Here is a 12,190-nt window from a genome sequence, read left to right as displayed (position 1 = left end):
GACCGAATACAAAGAGGAAGAAGACGTACAGAAGAGTAATTGGATTTATTATTTACACATATAAGCAGGAAGAAAGCAGTCACGTTTATTTACAGAAGATATTAGATACACAGTGCAACGCTAGCTTACCTACAGTCTTAATTAACCCAGGGACAGAACAAACAAGGACAGACTCACGCGGGGAATGATGATAGGACTGGCGGGAGATGGATGGCTGGCGGGATAGGGAGGTCCAACTGGTCCTGCAACCGATCGACTCGTTGGGCAGCCGCCGCTCCTTCGCGGCCCTGCTCCAAACTGCCGTCCAGGCCTCACGCTGCTGTGGCTGCAGTTTCGGTGGCTCCAGCTGCAGTAAATGCAGTTTTGGTGGCTCGAGCTGCAGTAAATGCAGTTTCGGTGGCTCGAGCTGCAGTAAATGCAGTTTCGGTGGCTCGAGCTGCAGCTCAACTCTGGACTTCTCTCGGACTCAACTCAAAGCGCCTCTCTTGGACTCAACCGCTTGGACTCCCTCTCGTCTCTTTGTAAAAGCTCATCTCTCCGGGAAACGCCCTAGCTGCGGGTTATATAGGCCCCGCCCCTCAACCTTCGCGAACCTCCTCGATGTTTCTCTCCACACCCTCTCCAAGTCCAACCCCTTGTTCGTGGTTGGTTGAGTGGGGCTGACTCACTCCTCCCCTCTATGACGAGGTGGGGACCCGCCTTTCTTCCCCAACCCTGCCTCGTGGCCAATGGCGGCAATTGTTGGTTGGCAATGCGAATGGCAATTGACGAAAAGGGGGAATGGAAGTTTTGGGAGTGGGAATGAAGGGAATCTATTTCTTTCACTGGTGCAATGGAGTATTTCAATTAATGGGAGACACAGCCTTACCCTAAAACACATAATAAGATATAACTATCGAACAGGGGTATTCTATGATGGGCTGACATGCATGCTCTTGGACTAATTATGGGACGCCCTTTGACCTTTACACAGCTCCGGAGGCAGGAGGCGCAGACTCAAGCAATAATAATAATACACACAATCAAAAAAATACAGTCCTCATATCCGCAACACTGCACCCTCCTCCTCTTAGGCACGGCCCGGGCCTACAACTTTTATTTAGTGTGACATGTAGGTGTAGTTCCCTCTACTTTTAACCTGACCCTGAGTGCGACAGTTTTAAAACATAAATAAATGTGTCCCGCTGCTCCATTGCACCCTGCCTAACAGACACGCCCACAGTTAACCGAATTGCGGAATGGTCTTCAAACTACACACTGACGGTGGGGAGCATTATTTACAATGACTCTGCTTTTATTTACAAAACTAACCCAGGACCTGTAATTGTTCTTTCTGGGGGGGGGGAGACAGTCTGCTCTGCATCAATGCACCATGAAAGCACCTATAACGCACCAACACACCCTCAAGCACCAATCGGTGCAGTCACCACAGTTCATCAGTGTTCAATGCATGAAAATAAACTCAACAACCCCTAACCCTGCAGGTGGTCTCTTGCTCTTCGGCTCCCTCTGCTGGCTATTATTATCTCTTCCAGTTGTTGTCATTTTCTTTATTTTTCTTACTGGCGGCCTATTTGCAATAAAGCTTGCCCAAACATGTCCATTTTATTTTCTTTATTTATGGCCCACAGGGCCGACTACGTGTGGTTCACCTGTGGGGCATCGGTGCCCTGTGGCCAAGGTCTGCCAGCAAGATTTCAGGCCCTCATGGCCGGGTCCAGCAGAGGGGCCATGCCCCAACCCATGGGGTCCATCAGTGGTGCTCGGCCACAGGCATGTGGTCCATAATGTGGTGCGTCGATGCAGACAGCTGGTTCTGGGAATTCCGGGCGCACAATGGAGGACTCACGCACGCTCCCCTCAGCGCCCAATGGTGCACAGGTCATGTGGGAGACAAAAGAGACAAATGAGCGAGGGGTAAGGTCACAAGGGTACACATCAAACAAGGCAATGCAGAGCGAAATGCGTACGGAGAGCGAAGTGAGAAAGCTCGTCCATACCGTACGTCACCCCCCTGTCACCTACACTACCCTTGCCCTTACCCCATATGTACAAAATCTACACATTACAAATTCGTCACTACTGTCACGTCTTCCCCTTATTTCCTATACCAAATTCGTTTCCACAATCCCTCTACTTCAAAATTTGCCATCACCAAATTCATCATCAATCCTCATAAGGAGGAAGAGATGGAACAACAAAGCACAATGTCACATCCACGTCATGATGCGTCTCACATTCCAAAACATTTGCATCATAAAATAATCAAACAACCTGGCATGGTGTGGAGTACCTGTCACCTCAGGTGAGTGGATGCAGATGGTGCGAGGAGACTTCAATCCTAACTATCCTCTAAATGACTTTAACACACTTTACACTACCCGGGGTCTTTCCCTGCCAATTCATTGGCCAACTTACACTATGGGTTCTAAAAACCAATTCCCATTGACCAAACTGTGGTGCTTCTCAATTTGGGGTCTCACTCCCCCGGTTCATCTCCCGGTGCCCTTGCACAATTTCTGGGCTGTGACGTGTAGCTCTCCCAGCAGGTCTACCCACCTGCACACCTCCACCACTGCAGTTGCCACCCGAGCTTACCTAGCTCCTCACCCTAACCTAACTAACTGGGGAAGGCCCCTCCTGGCTCTGTCACCCCTTGGTGCCCTCTGGCACTGGGCTACCCGGGTCCGTCCTCCGGATCCTCGGGCCCCATCCACAACTACCGGCTCCCAGAGCCCACCTGCGGCCTCACCTGGCCGACATCCTCACAGTGGTGGAGTGCCCAAACCAACTACACACACTAACAGGCTACACGCCCAGCCATTTCCACAACACTAATGCACCCATCCAAATGCCATTCTCTCACCCGCACCACAGATGCCAATATCCAACCACAATTTACCTATACCCTCTATCTAACACTTACACTACCCGCCCCGGGTATTCGTGATGGGGGTCCATCCTTCCCCCATTCACACCTTCGCACCATCCACTCCACTCCATCGTTTCCACCATACTCACTCCACGACCATCCATTCCAATACTCCATATATTCCACACAACCATTTATTCCATTCACCTGTTGGTGCACACCTGTGCAATCACCTGGTGCCACCTGCACCCTCCTTCCTTCCTGGACCATTTGGTCAACACAACACACCTCACCATCACCATCACTCAACCACTGCTCCATACACCTGTTCAGTTGCACACCTGTGCAATCACACCTGTTCAATCACACCTGTTTACAATACACTTCTATACACCTCCAACACTCACACGGCATCATCTCAACTACCTGTTGCCCTGCTAACTTAGTGCTCCCCGTCTTCCCTTTAAACTAAGCACATACCACGTCATTATCATCCACTCTACTCTACCTGCATCCCCACTACAGGTATCAGTCACTAACTAACCTTAACGTTACCTAATGTCATCTTCGCTAGATCCCTACACACGATATCCTAACCCACCCAGGCTAGTTTTCACTGCCATAAACCCCATAAGCTAGTGCTCCTTTGCCCCCCTCTGTGAGGGATGGTGGATTGCCCATCCCACCACATCGGGGAGGTCCCACTATCAATTTTGCTCACCAAATTTCAGCCAATCAAAAATTTTGCCAATCATCTGCCAATCACCGTACCAATCATCAAATTTTGCCTTTTTCTAATTTTGGGTCCAAAACACTAACCTCATCACCCGTCTACTTATTAGATCCTCTCGGTGTGCCAATTCACGTCTACAGCCCGGCTTCGTACAGCCGAGAAATGAATGCGGGTTGTTTGGTGCCGGCGGCTGGATGCGTCCGGCACTCGGTGCAGGGAAGGAGGTTTACCCGGGCCGAGATCCCACGCACCACCTCGGCACGGAGCCATCCAATGGCCCGATCTCGACCTGCCGGAACGTCTCAACAAAAAGGGGTCGCCATGACGACCCTTCCTATCGGGCTGCCCGTTCCGCCTAGCGGAGCACGGACGCGGCCGTTCGAAACGCGGCCCAGCGTGGATCACGTACGGCGGTCCTTTCGAACCCGCCGTGGCTCGGATCCCCGCTGGTCCTCGCGGCAAGCGAAGCTGCCCGACGCGCACCGAGGGCCCGACTCGGCTAAATGTCGTTCTAACCGCTAACCCGGTTACCGTCGATGCCTCACCTGCATGCTTACACGCATACGCTACCCCTTTCTTGCTCATACATCCAGCTGTTCCCATGCTCCTCGTCATTGCACCTTCTCTTACACACCCAGGTACACTCATTCCGCTCACAGACTTGGTCACACACCTGACCACCGAACACCTTTGCACACACTCGTCGCTCGCACACCTCACCAACACACCTCTTCGCGCCCCCTTCTCGGTCACCTCCTCTGTGACTATCACAGGTGTGCTCTCACTCGCACACCCAACCACGTGCCTCACGCCCAATTCCAGTGTGCATTCCCACACACGCTCTACCATTCCAGGTGTGCATCCTTCCATTCCAGGTGTACATCCTCGCTCACCTGTCACAACCAACTCACGCTCTGTGTCACTCTCACTACTTTCACCACCACTCTTGACAGTGCACTCACCCTTACTCTCGACAGCACACTCTTTCCTCATGCACCTGTCCGTTACATACCTTTCTCGCGCATCCTCTCCCGTTACATCCTCTGTAACACTCACCACAGGTGTGCATTCTTTCTTACTTTTGACAGCGCAATCTTTCCCCATGCACACGTCCGTTACACACCTTTCTCGCGCATCCTCTTGCGCACACTCTTTTGTTACTTCCTCCTTAACACTCACCACAGGCGTGCATGCTTCCGTTACATCCCTTGTAACACTCCTCACTACGCGCTTCCATGTGCTCCCTCGCACACGCGCTACGACCGACTCACTCTCGACAGCACACTCACTCCTCGGCGCGCTCTTTTTCCTCACACACCCCATGGTCGGACATTCTCGCACACCTCTTTTTTTGCACACCAGACCTGTCGCACACTTCACCAACGGCCTCTCACGAACACCCGGGTCCACAACAACCCCCAAGCCGACTGAAGCTCCCCTCACATCATATGCATTTTCACGTATATCGCCACTCACCTTGGCACCTCGTCTCCTCACCTCCTTCACCACCTGCAAACTCTTTATTTGGTTAGTGAGAAGCACATTATGAGTTCAGCATCGACCTTGTACATATTCCATCACCTCCTCCTGTATTTCTCTCTTAGTTTCTGTCCGTCTCTTCTTAATTTCACTCACCTCTTCTTCCACTTCCTCTAATTTTTGCTTCACCTCTTTTATTTCCCGGTGCGTCTCCTCTATCTCTTCCTCTAACGCTACCGTGACCGTCTCTATGTGCATCCTCACCTGCCGGTCCTTTGTCTCCATTACCTCTGTCACCTCGTCCAACCTCATTGTCAGTCCCTCACGTACCATCTGACATTGCCTCTGTGTCGCTATTAAGTCATTTTTAATTTCTTTTTGTGTCACCTTTAACCCTCCTAGTACCGCAGTGTTCCTTTGAACCTGCTCCACTAACTCCGTTTGTCCCTCTGTCAGCTGTTCCACCTCCTCCGTCAGATCTTCTATTCCCCCTTGTAACTTCGCCGTCCCATTTCTCACCTCTTTCTCTATACGCTTTTCGCCTCGCTTTGCCTCCTCGCGTACTCCCGAGACCTCCTCACTTACACCTCGTCGTATCTCCTCTTTCATCTCCTTCCTCTCTTTTGTAGATGCTACCCTCATCTGTCCCAATTCATCCCTCTGAGCATCCAATTTACTTTCTAACCCGATTTTCACCTCCTCTATCTGGTTCCACATCTGTTCGATTTCCCGGGCGGATTGCTCCCCTATTTCCCGCAATTTGTCTTCCATCCTATTTTCTAACCCCATTAACCCATTTTTCACCCCCTCTAACTGATTCTCCTGGGCAACCATTCTATTTTCCACCCCTGTTAACCCATTCTTTACCTCTTATATCCCGTTGTCTAACCCCTCAAATTTGTCGTCTAACTTCCCAAATTTCTTGTCTAATCCCTTAAAATTATTGTCTAACCCCTCAAATTTAGCTTCTAGCCGTTCCCCCATTTCTCCCATTTTGCCCCCCATTTCGCCCCCCAATCGCTCACTATCAGCCCTTGCTTCGTCCCTCATTGCCCCCATTTGCTCACTCTGAGCCTTCATTTCCTCACTCTGAGCATCCATCCGGTTCCCCATTTTGGCTTCTAATCGCTCCCCCTGAGCATCCATAAGGGCCTTCATTTGGATCATAAAAAGATTCCAATCCACCAGTGGCGCTGCTACGGTCGCGGGCGCGCCAAATTTGGTGCCGCTACACCCACGTGCGCGAGGACGCCATTTTGCGCGTCTGATACTCCCTCAACCACATTGCCAATGTTCTCCTCTACTTCGTCCCTCTGATCCTGGGTTACTCCTAACCCCTCCTCTAGCTCACCCACCGGCATCCGATCGCCTTGACCAGCCATGGCGCGATTTCAAAATTCATGTTTTCCTTTAAAAATAAAACAATTTCCAGCTGCTTTTAATTTTGAGCGCGTTAAGCGCGCTTCGGGCCTCGTATCTCACTCCCGGACACCAATTGTTACGGACGCGGTTAAGAGATGTTATTTTACCGAGCGGTGGTATTACCGCGACCGAACAGTTAATTCCCCGACTAGAACCCGATTCAACCCACACGTTGGCCATATCGCACCGCGGCTGCCCAATATGGAAAACTCTAAAGCGACCGAATACAAAGAGGAAGAAGACGTACAGAAGAGTAATTGGATTTATTATTTACACATATAAGCAGGAAGAAAGCAGTCATGTTTATTTACAGAAGATATTAGATACACAGTGCAACGCCAGCTTACCTACAGTCTTAATTAACCCAGGGACAGAACAAACAAGGACAGACTCACGCGGGGAATGATGATAGGACTGGCGGGAGATGGATGGCTGGCGGGATAGGGAGGTCCAACTGGTCCTGCAACCGATCGACTCGTTGGGCAGCCGCCGCTCCTTCGCGGCCCTGCTCCAAACTGCCGTCCAGGCCTCACGCTGCTGTGGCTGCAGTTTCGGTGGCTCCAGCTGCAGTAAATGCAGTTTCGGTGGCTCGAGCTGCAGTAAATGCAGTTTCGCTGGCTCGAGCTGCAGTAAATGCAGTTTCGGTGGCTCGAGCTGCAGCTCAACTCTGGACTTCTCTCGGACTCGACTCAAAGCGCCTCTCTTGGACTCAACCGCTTGGACTCCCTCTCGTCTCTTTGTAAAAGCTCATCTCTCCGGGAAACGCCCTAGCTGCGGGTTATATAGGCCCCGCCCCTCAACCTTCGCGAACCTCCTCGATGTTTCTCTCCACACCCTCTCCAAGTCCAACCCCTTGTTCGTGGTTGGTTGAGTGGGGCTGACTCACTCCTCCCCTCTATGACGAGGTGGGGACCCGCCTTTCTTCCCCAACCCTGCCTCGTGGCCAATGGCGACAATTGTTGGTTGGCAATGTGAATGGCAATTGACGAAAAGGGGGAATGGAAGTTTTGGGAGTGGGAATGAAGGGAATCTATTTCTTTCACTGGTGCAATGGAGTATTTCAATTAATGGGAGACACAGCCTTACCCTAAAACACATAATAAGATATAACTATCGAACAGGGGTATTCTATGATGGGCTGACGTGCATGCTCTTGGACTAATTATGGGACGCCCTTTGACCTTTACACAGCTCCGGAGGCAGGAGGCGCAGACTCAAGCAATAATAATAATACACACAATCAAAAAAATACAGTCCTCATATCCGCAACAATATATATATATATATATCGCTTTCGCTTCCGGTTCGGTATGAAGAGGACGCAGGCGTCACATGCTCGCCGCTTCTTCGACCGGGCCACTGTCAGTTGCTTGCTTTTTTGGTGGTCGTGCAGATTTTTTGGCTATTGAGTCTGCCCTCTGCAGAGCCCCGGCTCTGCTCCCTGCTTCGCCTGCCCGGCTCCTTCGCCTGCTCGCTGTTTCCTCGGGCACGCTCTCGTGGGTTGTGACCATCGCAGCGGTTTGGTGGCGGTTTCCCGCCGTAATCTAGATTTGTAGCGGCGGCGGTCGATTGCCGCTGCATTTGCCGCTTTGCCGTGATCAACCTTGGCCTCGTGATCGTCTCTTTGCTCCTGCCTGCCCTCTGCTTGGTCCCGGCTCTGCTCATGGCTTCACCTACCTGGCTCCTTCGTTTCCTCGGGCCCGCTCCCGTGGGTTGGGACCATTGTTTCACCTCCTCAACCTTGGCCTCGTCTCGTCTATCTGCTCCTGCCTGGCATGGCTCTGCGGTACTCCGCCGCAAGGCTCCTTCTACTCAATACCCGCTCCACCCCATCATGCATCTCTGCCATCAAATCAAATGGACTCCTCCGACGACCCAGGTACATTCACCGTGGCTCCGGTCGTAAGTTTGTATATTTGCAATCAGGTCACTCCATCCCCGTCCTCTGGTCGCCTCAGCGCACTCCCACTCATCGTCCCAGCGCACCTGGTCACAGCAACGCACACAATCGCACCTCCTGCCTACGAACCCTGTCTAAATCACCTGAATTCATCCCTGCTGTTCAAAACAACATCAAGCTCACCCTGTTCAACACCCGGTCCCTCAACAACAAATGCCTCATCCTGAACGAATACATCCTGGATAACAAACTGGACTTTCTCTGTCTCACCGAAACCTGGCAACAACCTCTGGACTACTACACACTCAACCTCACCACACCCAATGGATATTCCTACGTCAATAAACCATGCTCGGGGGGCCGAGGTGGTGGAATTGCCATTATCCACCGCCAAGACATCAGGACCAGCCTCATCCCCATCGCCTCATCCTCATCATTTGAACACCTGGCTTTTAAACTCTCTGGTCGCACGCAGTCAGTCATGGCTGTCGTCTACCGCCTTCCCAAACCACACCCATCATTCCTGTCTGACTTCTCCTACTTTCTGACCCAGCTATGTTCCCTCTCCCCCTCAATCTTCCTCCTTGGTGATTTCAATATCCACATGGACTCCACTGACTCCACAATAACCACTGACTTCACTGATTTACTCACCTGCTTTAACCTCACTCAACATGTCGACTTTCCTACCCATATCCGTGGTCACATTTTGGACCTTGTCTGCTCCACTGGATTAAATTTGCACCATCTCTCTGGCTCTGACCTCACCCTCTCTGACCACTTAGCTATCACTATGACCATCAACATCCCCACCCCAACACCAAGACATTATCGCACTATCACCTTCCGTAAGCGAAACGCTCTTTCACCTACCTCATTCTCATCCACCCTCTCTGAAAAAATGTCCACTTCTCCCTTCGTTGACCTCCACACCCCTTCCGACCTCACTGACTACTACAACCACACTCTCTCCTCCTGCCTTGACCAGCTTGCGCCTGTAAAAACCAAAACAGTTTCTTTCACCCATTCTGCTCCATGGTTTACCCCCGAACTCCGCCTGATGAAAACTCGTGCTCGCCAACTTGAAAGACTCCGCAATAAAACAGGTCTCACAGTTCACTCCCAAGCCTACAAGGACCACCTACAACACTACAAAGATGCCCTCTCCCACGCCCGCTCCGCCTACTACTCTCAAATTATCCACTCTGGCTCCAGAAACCCAAAAGCACTCTTCTCGACAATAAACAAACTCCTCCGCCCCCTGAACGCCACCACCCAGTCATTCACAGTAGACAACTGCATCTCCTTCCTTTCTTTCTTCCAACGCAAAATTGACAACATCTACAACAGCTTGACCACCGCCGCACCCGCTCCCCCTCCAACCACCTGCCCCCCCCTTGTCCTGCCATCCCCTGTCTCGGTTCTCCCCAATCTCCCCTACTGACCTCTCTGAACTCCTCATCGGAATGAAAACTGCCACCTGCACTCTTGACCCCATCCCCTCCAGCTTTGTCAAGGCCTCCCTTCCTGCTCTCTCTCCATTTATTTTTATTTTTATATATATATATATATATATATATATATATATATATATATATATATATATATATGTATGTTTACATATATATATATATATATATATATATATATATGTATATATAATGTATTTTTATTTTTATATATATATATATATATATATATATATATAATGTATTTTTATTTATATATATATATATATATATATATATATATAATGTATTTTTATTTATATATATATATATATATATATATATATATATATATGTATTTTTATTTATATATATATATATATATATATATATATATATATATATATATATATATATATGTATATATATATATATATATATATATATATATGTATATATATATATATATATATATATATATATGTATTTTTATTTATATATATATATATATATATATGTATTTTTCTTTATATATATATATATATATATATATATGTATTTTTATTTATATATATATATATATATATATGTATTTTTCTTTATATATATATATATATATATATAATGTATTTTTATTTATATATATATATATATATATATATATATAATGTATTTTTATTTATATATATATATATATATATATATATATATATATGTATTTTTATTTATATATATATATATATATATATATATATATATATATATATATATATATATATATATATATATGTATATATATATATATATATATATATATATATATATGTATATATATATATATATATATATATATATATATATGTATTTTTATTTATATATATATATATATATATGTATTTTTCTTTATATATATATATATATATATATATATGTATTTTTATTTATATATATATATATATATATATGTATTTTTATTTATATATATATATATATATATATTTATTTATTTATATATATATATATATATATTGTTGCGGAGATGAGGACTGTATTTTTTTTGATTGTGTGCTGTATTATTATTATTATTATTGTTTAATCTGCGCCCCCTGCCTCCGGAGCTGTGTAAAGGTGAAAGGGCATCCCATAATTAGTCCACAAGCATACACGTCAGCCAAGTAATAGAATACCCCTGTTGATAGTTATCTCTTATTCTGTGTTTTAGGGTAAGGCTGTGTCTCCCATTAATTGAAGTACTCCATTGCACCAGTGAAAGAGAATAGATCCCCTTTCATTCCCATCCCCAAAATCCCCATTTCCTTCACATCCCCTTTTGTCATTGCCGAGCCTCGATTGCCCATATTACATCCCCTCTCGTGATTGCCGAGCCTCGATTTCCAATTACCTCCCCTCCAATAACCGCCATTGACCACGAGGCAGGGTCGGAGAAGAAAGGCGTGTCTCCACCTCGTCATAGAGGGGAAGAAAGGCGTGCCCGCCCGTGGTCATCAAGGGCGGAGCCAGAGGGTCGCATGACCAACCAGGGCCGAGGTGAGCACCCCGATGGGCGTGTCCTGAAGGCCGGCGGCTTAATCGCCGGAGGCGTTATAAAGGCGCGCACGCAAGAAGCGAGTGAGTCGGTCGTCAAGTGGAGAGTGGTGAAGAGTCAGTCAGTAGAGTCGGTTGCCAGGGGAGAGTCGTGAGGAATCAGTCAGTGGAGTCGGTGGTCAGTTGGTTGCGTTGGTTGCGGTGAGGAGTCGGTGGTGGTGGTCAGTTGGTTGCGTTGGTTGCGGTGAGGAGTCGGTAGTAAAGAGTGAGTGGACCAAGAACGAGTTGAGGGTTTGGACCAGACGAGTCGGACAAGGCCTGGCAAAGCACGCGACGTCCACAGCAGCCACAACAGCAGCTTGGGGGCCTGAACGGCGGTTTGGAGCAGGGCCGTAAAGGAACGGCGGCTGCTAAACGCGCCGGTTGAGCTGCAGGACCCCCTTGGACCTCCCTCTCCCTCCAGCCATCCACCTCCTGCCTTTCCACCTTTCTTGTGTACGTGAGTTTGTTTTGTTGTTTTGTCCCTGGGTTAATTAAGTCTGTATAAGTTAATAATTGCACTGTGTCTCTGATCCTTCTGTATATTATTTTATTATCTTTCCTTCTCCTTGGTTACTTTGAGCATGTAAATAGTAGGAATAAATTTAGTAGTATTTCCAACCTTTTTGTCTTCTTCTTCTTCTTCTTCACATCCGTGTCGCCTTTGTCTTTTCCCTATTGAATAGCTGCGGTGCGATCCGGCCAACGTTTGGGTTCTAATCGGGGAGTAACTGTTCGGTCGTGGAGCCTTC

This window comes from Myxine glutinosa, chromosome 6 (genome assembly GCF_964187855.1).
Source record: "Myxine glutinosa chromosome 6, kmMyxGlut1.1, whole genome shotgun sequence".
NCBI lineage: Eukaryota > Metazoa > Chordata > Myxini > Myxiniformes > Myxinidae > Myxine > Myxine glutinosa.
This window is presented reverse-complemented; position numbering follows the sequence as displayed.